Genomic DNA, 14,000 nt, shown 5'->3' on the forward strand with positions numbered 1-14,000 from the left:
CCAACACTGCAAAAAAAGGCACAAATACATTCCCTGAATATCCTTATAAAAGATATGAAATAAAAGAAATATTGTATCAAAATTTCCCATTTAAAAAAAATTTGTTGCATTTTTTTTAATGGGAAATTTAATTCATTAACTCAATTTCAAATGCTGTGGATGTTTAATATTTCAGACAGTGGAAGATCTTCCTCACCAGTCATTTTATCAGCTGCTAATGTACACAGTGCTTGCCATTTTCTTCTTTTGAGTATCCCTCTATGATTATTATTTTTTTCACTAAATAGTTAAATACCTTTTTTTCATCACTTCATCACTTTGTGCATCTGTTCTCCCTCAGTTCTCTCATGGGCAAAGCATATTTATGTAATAATGGGAATGGAACAAACACCAGGATGTAAGAAGAAATGGGTGCTGGACGTGAACAGAAATTCAAGATATTTGCCCTAAATTACAGCAAGAATTTGGGCTCCTGTAATCCAAGAGAGCTTCGTTAAGGCCACCTACTTGTTAAGCCTTAGGCAAAAGCCACCTGGAAAGGAAAATTTGAGTTTCATAAATGATCCTGAAGCCATGAAAAATTTTAAATCTTGAATGGCAAAGTGGATGCATTGCTTTATTTTTTCCTTACTGCATTTTTGTCCTGCAGAACTTAAATATTCCAATTTTTCATTTAAATCCACTGAGGTGGTCTGATCACATCAAGGCTACCTGTGTTTCTCCAAAATCAAAATGTGCTTCCCACTGGTCCCCAGGACAAAGGGAATCTGCACATTCTCCTGTGTGGAAAAGAGTTGGACAGGAGCTGGGATCTTGGAACCCAATCAGCTGTGCTGTCAAATGGGCTGGGAAATTTGGGTTTTAGTCAAAGGACTTGCAGTTCTGATGTGCCTTCCCCATGAAAAGAGGCTAGATGAACTCTGGTGGTGCTGGGAAGCCTGGGAACATCTGATCCTGAAGAATCCACACTCAGAGATTCCTGAAAATCCACCCAGCAGTCAAGGAGCCCAAGTTCATGACTACTTGTAGGCACAGTTTTCTTGGTCTTCATTGAAAATACATCCTCTAACTGAAGTTTCAGCTCTGCAATTACTAATGGAGAAGCATTTTGCTCTGAGAACTCCTAATTTTAGTTAAAGTTCCTCCAGAGCTTCAGGGCTGCTCTCCAAGGCACAGCTTTTCCACTGGGCTGTTGCTTCTTTAACTTTTTTCCTGCTTCTGTTAGGGTTGGGATTGAAAGTGCTTGAGATGGTATTTCATGTTCAAACTCAGATGTTTATTATTTCTTATCTATATTGCAGTCTCACAAGGTGTGAGTTTTACAGTATTTTACTAGCAAGTTACAAAATGGCCTCAAATCTGTCTTTACAAAGTCTTTTAAGGAAAACTATCTAATTAAGAAATGATACTTAAATTATTTTTACTTTTAACTTAATAACTAATTACTCATATCTTACAATGTAGATTTTTCTGTCTAGTTACAAAATACTACTTAAACCTATGAAGAAAGTGAAGAAAAACTAACCACTAACTTAAAACTTTTATCTTAGCTTTATAAGTATTACTATATTCTAAAACTTGAAACTCTAAGTTTTCTACTGTGTGGTATTACATATTTCTATTCAAATTACAAATTTATAATCTCAGTTCTATTATTCAATTTTAGGAGCCTTCTCCACAGCCTCAAGTAAAACATAGTGTTCTTCTGGGGGTCAGTGCCTTTCAGCACAGAAAGCCCAAAACTCTCAGCATCCAGAATTCCAGCACTGGACTTACAGGGAAAAAAGGGAAATGTTGACTTCTTATTTTTCATTGGGAAATTTCCCCTTTCTACATCACTGTGATACGCCCACAGAGCTGCAGAGAAATGTTTTCCTCTTCAAAAATAAATTACATTAAAATCCCATAGCACGTTACAGGAGCCAATTTTGATATTACCTTTGAAATACTGGGATTCGTATTTTAAGAATTCTTGCTTTGTCACCAGTTCCAACCTGAGGAAATGCCAAATGGACATGAGCTCAGGTGTGCTGGGAAGGAGGGCTGGGGTGTGATAGCTGTGCTGTGTGGAGTGTCAAATCTGAGGAAATGCATCCAGACAATGTGACAGCAGGGATTAGACTCCATAAAAATTTCAGTGTTGTCCTTGAGAGAGGAGTCCTGGAACAACTGCGTTGCATAACAGCACCATCACTTATTAAGTGTATCTTGTAATTGGTTAGGAAGCCATTAATGACAATTTGCTTCAAACCCAAACAGCTGGCTCTGTGACCCTCTAGGTAACAACAAATACAAGAGCAGGAGGAACAGGAATAATTCAAATCCACAATATATCCAGTTGCCGTTCTAAATCCTAAGGTATTAACTTTTAATGTATGTTTCAATGACAAACCAATCCTGACACTTTTTATGTTTAAATATGTAGCCACTGATTCTGGGAAAAAATAAGTGGATTTAGTTATTTGCTTATTTCTTTTATTTTATCAGGGCACCACTAGTTTATTTTGGTGTAATCACTCCCATTTGTGTCTAAAAAACCCCTCAAGGATGCATTGTGTTCTTAAGAGCATCACCATCATAAATCAGGGTAGCTGCACTGGCTTTAGAAATACTGCCATGATTTATTTGATTTGTAGCAGCTGTGGATCCAACCCTCCATTTTTGGGTGCTTGGTACCAGCACAACCCATCATTGAACTTTACTAGAAGGTTTTGATCAATAGAAAAAAAAAAAACAAAAAAACACTTTTTTTTTTTTTTTCCATGACAAGGATTTCTACTTCTCTTTTAAGATTCTAAGCCGGCAAAGTACTCAAACCCAACTTTCCTGCAATTTTCAAGGGCCTCTCATGGAGTTCAGTGGGAAACTGAGGCTCTTGACCCTCTGCAGGACAGGACCAAAGAGTTGGGAGGAAATTACCTGGCATCTTGTACAACCTGCTAATGCGCTTGTGCATTCATGCACAGTAATTGATCTTACAAGCTCCTGAGTGTTCACTGGACTTGCCATTATACCATGAATATTTTATAGCTGCACCACTGTAATAACAGTAATTACATTTGCCCTTTTGCAGAACCTTTTATATGAGGGTTTCAAGGTGGTTTATGGATGGTAATTAAGCCCCATGGTCTTCTTGTGGAGTAAGAATTATTATTACCCTTCTGCAAATGGGGAAGCTGAGGTATGGAAAATTCTGAACTTGACCTTGCCCAAGGTCATATCTCAAATCGCTGCCAGGATGAGGAGATGAATTCAAGGATTCCTTCTCCAGGGTTGCTGTAGTTATTTATTTGACCTGGATTATGCCTCTGACTGAAGACAAACTTTTAAAGTTGAAACTGTCAATATTTTCCTATTATTTGGAGCATCGCACATTTTTCCTGTTCAGAAGAGTTGCTATGCCTCCCATCACATCAGAAGGTGCTCAGTGAGAGGATTTTGAGGTGCTGCACCCACAGACCCTCATCCAATACAAAGATGCCCGTGGGGACCTGTCACTAAGGATTAACCCAGGCTTGCAGGTACCAACACAAAACCATTCATGCCATCCACAGCTGTGAGCAAAGCCCGTGCTTGAAAGGTACTTTTCTCTCAATTGCCTTGCTAATAGGGAAACAAAGTCCCAAGGTAGATTGTAAAGTCACTGCCTGTCGTTGAGATGGATGGAAATGACTGGCTGTGATTCCTGCTTTGATAAACTTATTTACTACTGGAGTGCCAGCCTTTGGCTGGGCTGTAAAAAGGGTGTCATTATTTTATAATGATTGTATAACGAAAAATACCTATTTAATGAGGGGAAAATGAGCACATTTCCTCAGAGGCACCACATTTCCTAAGTGGGGTGCAGGCTCACAGTCACAGGAAGGCAGGGCAGCATTTGTGGAGGCAAAATTCCAGCACGAAATTCCCGAGCAGCGAGCCCACAAGCACAGCAGAAGGAAGCTGTGGTATTTTTATCTCAGTGGCAGCTCAGAGGGAACATGAAGTGTCTCCACTTTTCCAGCTTCAGATTTAATGTGACTGGAGCCACATGTGGGATTTCCCTGCAGCTGGGGAGCAGATGGTGCCAGGTTATGCAATGTGGGATGTGGGGACAGACAGCCAACGTCCCGACTGCTGCTCCCCGTGGCACTGAGCTGGTCTGGGAGAGGACAACCCTCAGAAATAGGCACATAAATATAAAATGGTCTCAAAAAATACAGAATCCTGGCTTGACAGAAGTAACTGGGAAATTATCACTTAATTCTGCCTGTTCCGAACGTCCTTCAGGGAGTTCAGAGATACCTTTGGCACTTAGGAAGACACTGTAATTACTGTAAATGATGTAAAATCCTTTAAGCTATGAGAGATTCGACCAGCCTGATCAATACCTTGCAATAACAAGGTTTAGCTTGGTAAGAACTGTTGTGCAGTAATAACATTGTTTATGATTTATTCTGTTTAGCTTCCAAGTTTTTAGTCCAATAAACCTGTGTATTTGAACAAAACAGAGTGCTGGTGGGCTGAGTCTTGTGGATTTTGTCACAAGGAAGCAATGTGCTCCTGGTCTGGCTGGAGGTTGAAAGGGAATGAGGAGGGTGACAGCACATCCAAGATAAGCAGGGATAAAACAAGATCCCCATAACCACAGAGAAAGTGCAGACAACACACCTTGAGAAAGGAGTTATTCCCTTTGCACAATTTTCCCATTCTTTTTTTCTGTGTTTTCACTTTTCTTCCTTGTGGGATCTATGCATGGCTCCTACCCCAAACATCAGTGGGGTTTCCTGTTTCCTCTACAGCTCCTGAAAGGGGCCTGCGCTCAGCTGGGGCTGGGCTCTTTCTGCAGCAGCACTGACACAGCCAGAGCACACAGCCTCGAGCTGCACCAAGGGAAATTCAGGTTGGATATTGGGAAAAAGTTTTCAGAGAAAGGTGATAAAGTTCTGGAATGTTCTGCCCGGGGAGGTGGTGGAGTCCCCATCCCTGGGTGTGTTTAACAAAGCCTGGATGTGGCACTGGGTGCCAGGGCTTAGTTGAGCTGTTGGGGCTGGGTTGGACTCAATGATCTTGAAAGTCTCTTCCAGCTTAATGATTCTATGAATTCTGTGATTCTTTCCTGTTATTCTTTAAAAGAGGATAATTCATGGGAAAAACATCCAAAGGAAACTACTTGCCCTGTCTTTGGCTATAACTATTCATCTGAAATAAAACATTGGACGTGGCAACATCCACTGAGTAATGATCCACAGATTGCAGACAGCAGCTCTCTGCACTGTGTGTTCTGAACAGAACTATATTTTAAGTTCAAGCTCTGATTTGCAAACACCTTAAAATGCCTGGAAATTTCACTGCTGCCTTTTTCTTATTCATTTCAGCTCCTGTGCCTCAGCACCTCTCAGATTTGATGCATTGAGAATCATTAGTAAGTAAAGCACTTTGGATCTATGCTTCTGAGTTTATGTTTCTGAGCACAAGCAAAACCTCATACCCATTAGTTATTTACTGAGCTGGAGACTGCTAAAATATGTCTTGAGGAAGTTCAGAGATTTTTTTTATTTCAGCTCATCTTTTTGGGGGTTTTGTTAATGGAAGTTTCAGCAGGTGAGGAGCTCTTTTATTTTTACATGCACTATATTGCAGTTTAAATGCCATTTCATTAAAAGCTGTTTATGAACAAAACACTTGAAAGCAAATGTGAATTGCCCAAAGCATTTTTCCCCATTGTCTGTGATTAGGCTGTTCTCTGAAATCAAAGATTTGATGGACTTTTGTATTTTTTGCATCACAGGTTTTTATCCCATGCATGTAACAAATGAAAACCATGAATTGGAGTGGACGTGGCATTTTGAAAACCACAAAGCACTTGATTTATTCAAATTATGTTTACATAGGGATTATTTCACCCACCAGTGAAATGCAGCTGCCTCTGGCTTGGAAAACGTCAGTCTTTAAAAAGAAACATTGCTAAGTGAAAAGAACTTTATCTCATATAAAACTTGAGGAGGAATGTAGGCTTGCAGAATGTAATTACTCATTTGGATCTTAGCCCAGACACCAAAGCTATCATTGCCTCTTTAGCAAGAGGAACTTGGAATCTTAAGTGGTTGCAGATAATGAAAGCCTTGATTCTGCAATCTTTTTGGAAAATAAAATTACTATTAGTAGTACAATGCTTCCCAAATATTTGGATGTAATTGCACTTATGATTTACACCACACTTTGAACAAGAGACCTCCAGAGGCTCTGTAAAAGTAAAGGTGGCTTTGATTTCCAGAACAGCCCTGTTCACTGCTGCTGGATCTCCACGTTTCAGAGCCTGAAAAATGTCGTCACAAGGGAAATAAGTGACTCTGTCCTGGCCCCTGCATCCATGCAGAACTTCTCAGTGTTCCCAAAGGCAAGTTTCCTGCATGGATCCCTGGCAGCTGCAGTCTTGGGACTTCTGCTGCTCAGAGTGACCCCAAGATGTGTTAGAAAATCTGTTTTCCCAGCCTGGCTGTCAGAAGGAGGAGTCAGAGCTCTTAATTTCTCAGTCTCAAGGTTGTTTATTGTTTCTTATCTATAAAATTCTTTCTCTGGCCTGCCAAGGTCTGTTCAGACAGAGGCATTCTGCCTGCCCCAGGGCAGTGTTATGTCTTTATACTAAAAACTACGTGTATAATATCTACAATAACTTCCCAATACCTATCACCTATGTTAGACAGTGAGCTTCTACTCTAAACCAATCCAAAAGTGCCACCATCACAGCAGAAGATGGAGGCCAAGAAGAAGAAGGAGAAAGGCTGGACACGCCCAGATTCCTCCATCTTGCCTCCTGAACCCCCATTCTAAAAACCCCAAAAATCTATTTTTCCCCCCCTGATAAAATAATTATTATTCTACTTAGACTTTTGTGACTTGCAGATCCTCATATAAAGTTGGTAATTTTTTCCATGGGTCATTATCAAAACCACAGGCATCTTGAGCTCTGTGCCAAGGTGTCTGAGCCCCCTGGCAGGGGTTAGAGCCATCCAGGAGAGCCAGAGGGATGTCCTGAATTCTGACACTGCAGTGCAGGGATGTGGCCACCCAGTAATGACTGTGACAGCAGGAGCTGCTCTGAAGGATTGGTTCACCTCCCAGCCTATTGATTGTGGGGTTTGTAACAGCATTTTTAGCACTGATGTCAAAATCCTGGATGGGTTTGTGATAAAACTTCCGTGATTTTTAAAAGCAGTGAGATTCCAGAGTGGGCACATCCGTTTTCTCTGTGATGTCCAACATCTGTGCAATCATTTCCACCCACAGCAAAATTGGTGAGGGTGTTCCAGCAATAAAGATGTTCTTTTTCCTTCTGTATCCTTGGCATTTTCATCAATTTCCCCAAAGGATTCTCTGTCTTCCCTTCCCAGATTTTGAGCTATTGCCAGACTATCATCTGAAGATCTGTGTTATTTTAATGTTGTCTTGGTAAAATGTCTGTGCCAAAATTGGAGGAGAGGAGAAACATCATCCAAATGGTACTAAAATCCATATTTTACAGACTATGGTACTATGGTCATCTCATAAAACCTATTGGAAAGATAGGAAGAGAGTTATGGAGAAAAGAATGGAAGTTTGTAAAGAATGACACATAAATGAAAAAAAATAAGGGTATGGATGTTTTTATTTTTTTCTTAAACACAGAGTTTTAGTCTGTCTTAAACTGACAGGACTTTTGGTCAGTGTTACCTTACAAAATGTTAGAGAGTCTGTTATGTAAAATCTCTGTAACAATAATTAAAACCAAAATAATTCCTCGCAGTTTATGACCAGAGAATTATAGAATTAAAGACTAATAGAACTAAATAATCATAAAATTAAAGAGTCCTGGAATGGTTTGTGTTAGAGGGGACCACAAAAACCATCTCATTCCAACCCAGTCATGGACAACTGTCTCTAGGGGACCTTGCCTGAGGAGGGAAGTTGGACAAGACCTCCAGACCTTTCAAAGTCAATTTTTCTGATTCTGTGATGCAGTAATTCTGTGACTCTAGATAACTTTCAGCCTTATGAAACTGAAGATCTTCAAAATAAGATCAGAGATGTAAAAACATCTGGCTTTACAGATTCCCCCCATCTGCCAGAAGTACAAGTTCTTCTAAGACCAGTTGGTCTGAAAATTCCCTTTTCAAAGTTTCAAATGCTTTTTCCACCTGGTTTAAAATATCCTAAACCAAAAGGATTCTAATTACACATTGCCCCAGGGAAGGAAAATTGCAGGTTTTCTGCATCCTACTGTTGGATTTTGTGCTGCCCATCAGAGAGGGGGCAAGAGGTAGAAGCAGGTCAGTGTGTGGTGGAGCAGAGAGCAGCAGGTGAGAAAGGATGATAGAGGAGTCTGAGAAATTGCTGGTAATTGTCGTCCAGCCCTTCAAGAATTCCTATCAAGAGTCAGAACTAGACACAATTTGTTTTTCAGTAGTCTGTGCGCCTCTCATTTAATGAGAGAAGCTTTGGGTTTTTTCCCCTCTGCTCTGTGTGTGTTTGTGGCCACATTGCAGAGGGAGGAAGGAGCCCTTTGTTTCCTTACAAATTGATATTTGAGATCTTCTCCCCTTTTAACAAACTCATTCATCTTCACAGTACCTTTGCTACCAGGCAATTTCTACAAATTAAGCTGAACATTCGATCTGTGTTGTTTTTAATGATCTTTCTTGCCAATATTTATAATGTGCCTTGAAAGCTGAGGCAGACCATGAGCTAGATATTTAATATTAATTAATTTGTCACTCCCCAGAACACGCACATGCTGAGGAAACGAGTAAACATGTTTAATTCTACCAGAGGGGTTGGAGGCACTTGTAAATTGCTAATTCATTTTAAAGGTGTCCCTTCCTCCCTTTCTTTGGAGATTCATTTCTTCGTGCTCTCCCCTCCTTTTTAATTGCTGCAATCTCACTTCTGCAACCTGAATTTCACCTCCCTTTTGCCCACACTCCCATTACTTCTGACTCTTCCCAGTAAGATTAATAAAACTTTTTCTAATTGCTATCAGTGTCTATTCAGTAGCATCCAATGGGGCAGGGAACTTTGTAAAGGAAAGAGGGATTTGGGGAAAAGGATCCCAAAAAGCAGAGGACACAAAGGTGACCATAATTTTAAAAATTCATGTTCTTTCTATGCTGTTCTAAATGTCATTCAAAAAAGGCCAAGAAATGTTCTGCCATTGTTATATTGTGAGTCAAGGCTAAGATAACAGATAGAATATATCAATATTAACAACAGATAAGGCAAAAGAAACCCTATGAGATAGCTTTGGTCTGTGTGATAAGGAAACTATAAAGTATTATGGGGCCAAAGATGATCAGAAAATCAACTTTTCCTTCCCTTTTCTGTAACAGAACTTAAATCTTGCCTTCAGGACAACAGTAGCTTTGGGTCTGCTCTCTGTCCTTGAAGGATTTATTTGTTCTCAGAGCATGTAGGGTTGAGTTGAAGCACGGTGGCTTTTATGCAGAGATATGTCAGGTGATAAATTAAATGTCCACTGCAGTGGTGATTATGCACAGATTTTCTCTGCCTCCTGTGTTTATTTTTTGTTTCCCTTTTCCAAAGTAAAATGTCCCATTACTGGAGTTGTGTCTCGGTGGAAATCAAAGAGGTTGAGGGACATTTTGTCCCCTCTCAGCAGCTTTTTGGAGTTGGTGTTGGTTGGATTTGCTGCACCCTTGAATTGTCTCAAGCTCAGTTCTGGTGATTTTCCTATAAGAATGCAAAAAAAAAAAAAGTATATCAGAATTGTTAGTTTTCTGTCAAATGTCATGTAAAAGCCATTAGTCTGAATTAAATTCCTAATTTAGATTGGCTTTGTTTTGCCTTTATCCTTTTCCAGTAGATCACTATACCCATATAGTCTTAAATATTTCCTAAGCTCTTCCTTAGGCTAAAATATCCCTTTCTATATTTTCCCCTCTCCAGCTGCCTCATGCCTTATGTAATTTCTTCCTTATCATCTCAAGTTAGTACATTTTAAATGTCTAGTTCCCCCTTTCTGGATTAATGTGGGATAAACTAAATCATGGCTGCTGTTGAGAATAGCACAATGCCACTGATGGAATTAATAAGAAAGGAATGAAAATATGCTTTCAAAGTCTGCCCAGCTCTGTCCTAGAAAGTCCTTCGGATGGGCGTGAACTGGGTTTAAGAGATGTTAACAAATCCCAATAAACCCAAGCAGATTTCACTGAGCTCTGCATTTCCTGAGCTCCCTGTTACCTCACCTCCAGCCTGTTGGTGACACGCCAGCAGATTGATTTGCAAAATTTCTCTCTTTATGACATTCTATAAACTACTTTATGGGACAAAAGACAGATATATCCCTGTCTTAGCAGAGCTTCCAAATTGCAGCTTAATTAAAGTGCTGTGAGACGCAAAGGGAAGACAAGGGCACAAGATAAAAATCAGGGGGTTGTATTCTTGCACAATGGATTCCTATTACCCTGAACAGAACCCTACCAGGGGATGGATGTCCCTCAGCACGATATCTTTTATGACACTGTAAATACAGCAAGGAAATACTTGAGTTTTCATTCTGTTGGGCAGGGAGAAGGGAAGGTCAGTCAGAAAAGGAGAAGGGAGAGCCTTTAGGGAATAAAAGGGTCCTTGGTATAGAGTGAAAAAGAAGGTCCTTGGTACAGGGTGACCCTCATTGGGCAGATTCCTGGCAAAAAGGCAGCAAAGCTGTGTGGTGGGAGCCAGAGTAAGGCAGTGAAAAGGCAAGGTGAAAATCTCTGGGTGTGCCAGCAGAAGGACCAAGTCACCTCCCCAGAGCTGCAGGTTCTGCATCCCCCTGGAGCTCATTCTAGTGGGGAGCTGTGTTGCAGACATCTTTTCATGAAAATCCTTTCCTTAGGATTTCTTCCTCCTGAGAAGTTGAGAGGCCTCAGGAACAAAATGTAAACATTGATTATCTGCTGCTGTGGAATGCAACAGGTGGGTTTTTGATTGGCCCACCTTAGATGTTTATAATTAAGGGCCAATCACAGCCCAGCTGGCTCAGACTCTCAGCCCGAGCCATAAACCTTTTTTATTCATTCCTTTCTATTCTTAGCCAGCCTTCTGAGAGGAAACCTTTTCTTCTATTCTTTTAGTATAGTTTTAATGTAACATATATAATAAAATAATAAATCAAGACTTCTGAAACATAGAGTCAGACCCTCGTCTCTTCCCTCAACATAAGACCCCTGTGAACACCGTCACAAAGCTGCTCTTTGTGTTGGTTGGGTCCTGCTCTTTTTATCTTTCTCTAGGTTTTGGAAGTGGTGCAGAACCTATTACACAACAAGCACAGAGAGAGAAGGGTGATAAGCCCTGTGGTAAAGGCATGTGTATGTCATTACACTTGGAAAATGTGATGTAATCACAGCCAAACTGAAGGCTCTTGGACACAGCAGCAAAGCACACATTTATTTCAGACTGGCCTTAAACAATTAAGAGAGATTAGAAACACATTTGGGGACATGAAAAAGCAATATTTGGCTACTTTTTAGAGATCGGATGGTGTTTAGGCAAATTAAACTGCCAATAACTATTAAAGCTGTTAAGTTTGTTTATTCGGAATGACAATGAAGGAAGATAAATAATCCTGTCTTAGGAAGAGGTAGAACAAGTCATGCCCAGAAACAAGCCTGAATAATGATTTTAATCATAGAATCATAGTTGGAAGGATCTCACAAAGATCTTGAGTCTGACTCCTGGTCCTGCAAAGGACACCCCCAGCAATCCCACCCTGTGCCTGAGAGCATTGTCCAAATGAACTGCTTGAACTTGGTGCTGTCACCACTGCCATGGGGAGCCTGTTCAGTCTCTCTCAGAATCTCTGCTGCTCAGAGTGACCCCAAGATTTGTTAGAAAGTCTCTTTTCCCAGCCTGGCAGTCAAAGAAGGAGTCAGGATTCTTCTGTTTTCCTTCTCAAGGTTGTTCATTGTTTCTTATCTATAAAATTCTTTCTCTGACCTGCTGAGGTCTGTCTGGCAGGTCGGGTTGAGGCACACTGATTGCCCTCAGAGCAGTGTTATCTTTTTATGCTAAAAACTACATGTACTTTATTTACAACAACTTCCCAATACCTATCACCTATGTCAGACAGTGAGCTTCTACCTTAGACCAATCCAAAGTGCCACCATCACAGAAGAAGATGGAAGCCAAGAAGAAGAAGGAGAAAGGCTGGACACACCCAGATTCCTCCATCTTGCCTCCTGAACCCCCATTTTAAAAACCCCAAAATTTTACTTTTTCACCCTGTGATAAATTCACTAACATTCTACTTAAACTCTCTTGACTTATAATTTTTCATGTAAGGTTGGTAATTTTTTCCATGGGTCAAAACCAAAGTCACAGGTGTCTGGGCTCTGTGTTAAGGTCTCTGAGCCCCCTGGCAGGGGTTTGAGCTACCCAGGACTGCCAGAGGGATGTCCTGAATTCCAACAAGCACCCAACCACCCTCTGGGGGAAGGACCTGATTGAAGTGAAAGGATTGATTAAAAAGAAGGAAAAGATAAACCTTGACTGATGTAAGGCAGGGTGCTTTAGAGAAATTAATTAAATGCAGATAGCTTCTCCCTGTGAGGGTGGGCAGGCCCTGGCACAGGGTGCCCAGAGAAGCTGTGGCTGCCCCTGGATCCCTGGAAGTGCCCAAGGCCAGGTTGGACAGGGCTTGGAACACCCTGGGATGGTGGAAATTATGAATTGGAACTTTGGGTGGAAAGTTTGAGGCACTGATTGGATTCAACAGCGAGGATTTTACACCATGAAATATTAGAGAAATGAAGCAATCCAGTCTTTTCAGAGGGATGTATCCTACAAAGTCATCCTGAACAAGCATAACATGCTGGTTTAATTCCCAGCCCCTTATGAATAGCTGGAATATTTCTAGCCAAACAAAATTATGCAGCAAAGCCACCCCAAAAGCTGTTCAAACCAGTGTGTTTTATTGTTCAACTGAGATGGACTGAGAGCCCAACTGGTGGCTGTCAGGGAGCTGCCAGTGAGTGATAATTCAGTGCTTTTAGTCACATCCACATTCACATTACTTGGAAAATAACAGAGGGAAAAACAATACGAAAAAAGCCAGAGGGGTTTTTGCTGAATTTTATTGAACTAAAAAATGGAACTATGAAAAGAAGTTGGTCAGGCAATAAGATGTATGCACAGGAAATTTTCAGCTTCAATAGGAGGATAATTGAAAACTGCCAAAGTTTAACATTAGCCTATTAGTAGTGGTTGAGCCTTAATATTAGAGCTCCAGATGGGGAAAAAAAAATGAAAGGATTTCCTCCTCCTTGTGGTATGTGTTGCACTGCAAGGAAAGAAAGTACCTAGAGCAACACATAATTACCTAATACCAGAAAATGGTCCTTTTTTAAAATCAGCAGCTTGTGTTGAGATCCCTAAGTGGCTGTCTCCTGGGCATTGTTCTTTAAGCACTATTAATTGCAGCTAATGGTATTAATTGCATTTTTCATTTGTCTGTCAAACGTGGAAAGTGCTATATATTGCAAATTCTGTCTCTTCCTGATTGTCTTTCTCAGAAATAAGGTTGGGGAAGACTGAGGAGAAGAGGCTCAGAGATATCCCAGCCCTGTGTGAGGAAAAATCTCACAAATCTCCCCAAGGAGAGTTGTAGCATTTGTGCTCAGACTTTGTAATAATAACAGGGTTTGGTTTAATATTTTATGGAGGGATCTTTTAAATTGGATCAGAATTCTGCCTTAAGTCTTCATTAAAAAGACATCTACCCCCCACCATGCCTAATTCTTCCCATGGAGCTGCAGATTCTGCTGATTTTGTCTTAGGGATAACAAAGCATCAGATCTGCTCGCGGACAGCTCTCATTTCTCAGGGATCCAAACCCTGGCATGTGCTGCAGTGTGAGTGATGCAGACCCTGCCCCACACAGCAGCTGGGAGGGGAGCACAAGTTCCCCTGATGTATCTGCATGTGACCATCTACAGCCTCGTGCTGGGAGCCTTGCCCGCAGAACAAGGTCTGTCACAGGG

At 40.8% G+C, this 14,000-nt stretch overlaps 1 long non-coding RNA gene across 2 annotated transcripts in view; it reads left to right on the forward strand.

Moving 5' to 3' along the window:
• The window catches only part of LOC113460085 (uncharacterized), a 382,981-nt gene that overhangs the window by 64,386 nt on the left and 304,595 nt on the right, over positions 1-14,000 (forward strand). The window contains exon 3 of one of the 2 annotated variants that reach the window (XR_012580342.1): positions 5,358-5,379. The exons of the other annotated variant lie outside the window; for it this stretch is intronic. This is a non-coding gene — a long non-coding RNA (uncharacterized LOC113460085). Of the gene's footprint in view, positions 1-5,357; positions 5,380-14,000 lie in introns of those variants that run through there. 2 annotated transcript variants of the gene reach the window in all.

The sequence above is a fragment of the Zonotrichia albicollis genome, chromosome 5 (assembly GCF_047830755.1).
Source record: "Zonotrichia albicollis isolate bZonAlb1 chromosome 5, bZonAlb1.hap1, whole genome shotgun sequence".
NCBI lineage: Eukaryota > Metazoa > Chordata > Aves > Passeriformes > Passerellidae > Zonotrichia > Zonotrichia albicollis.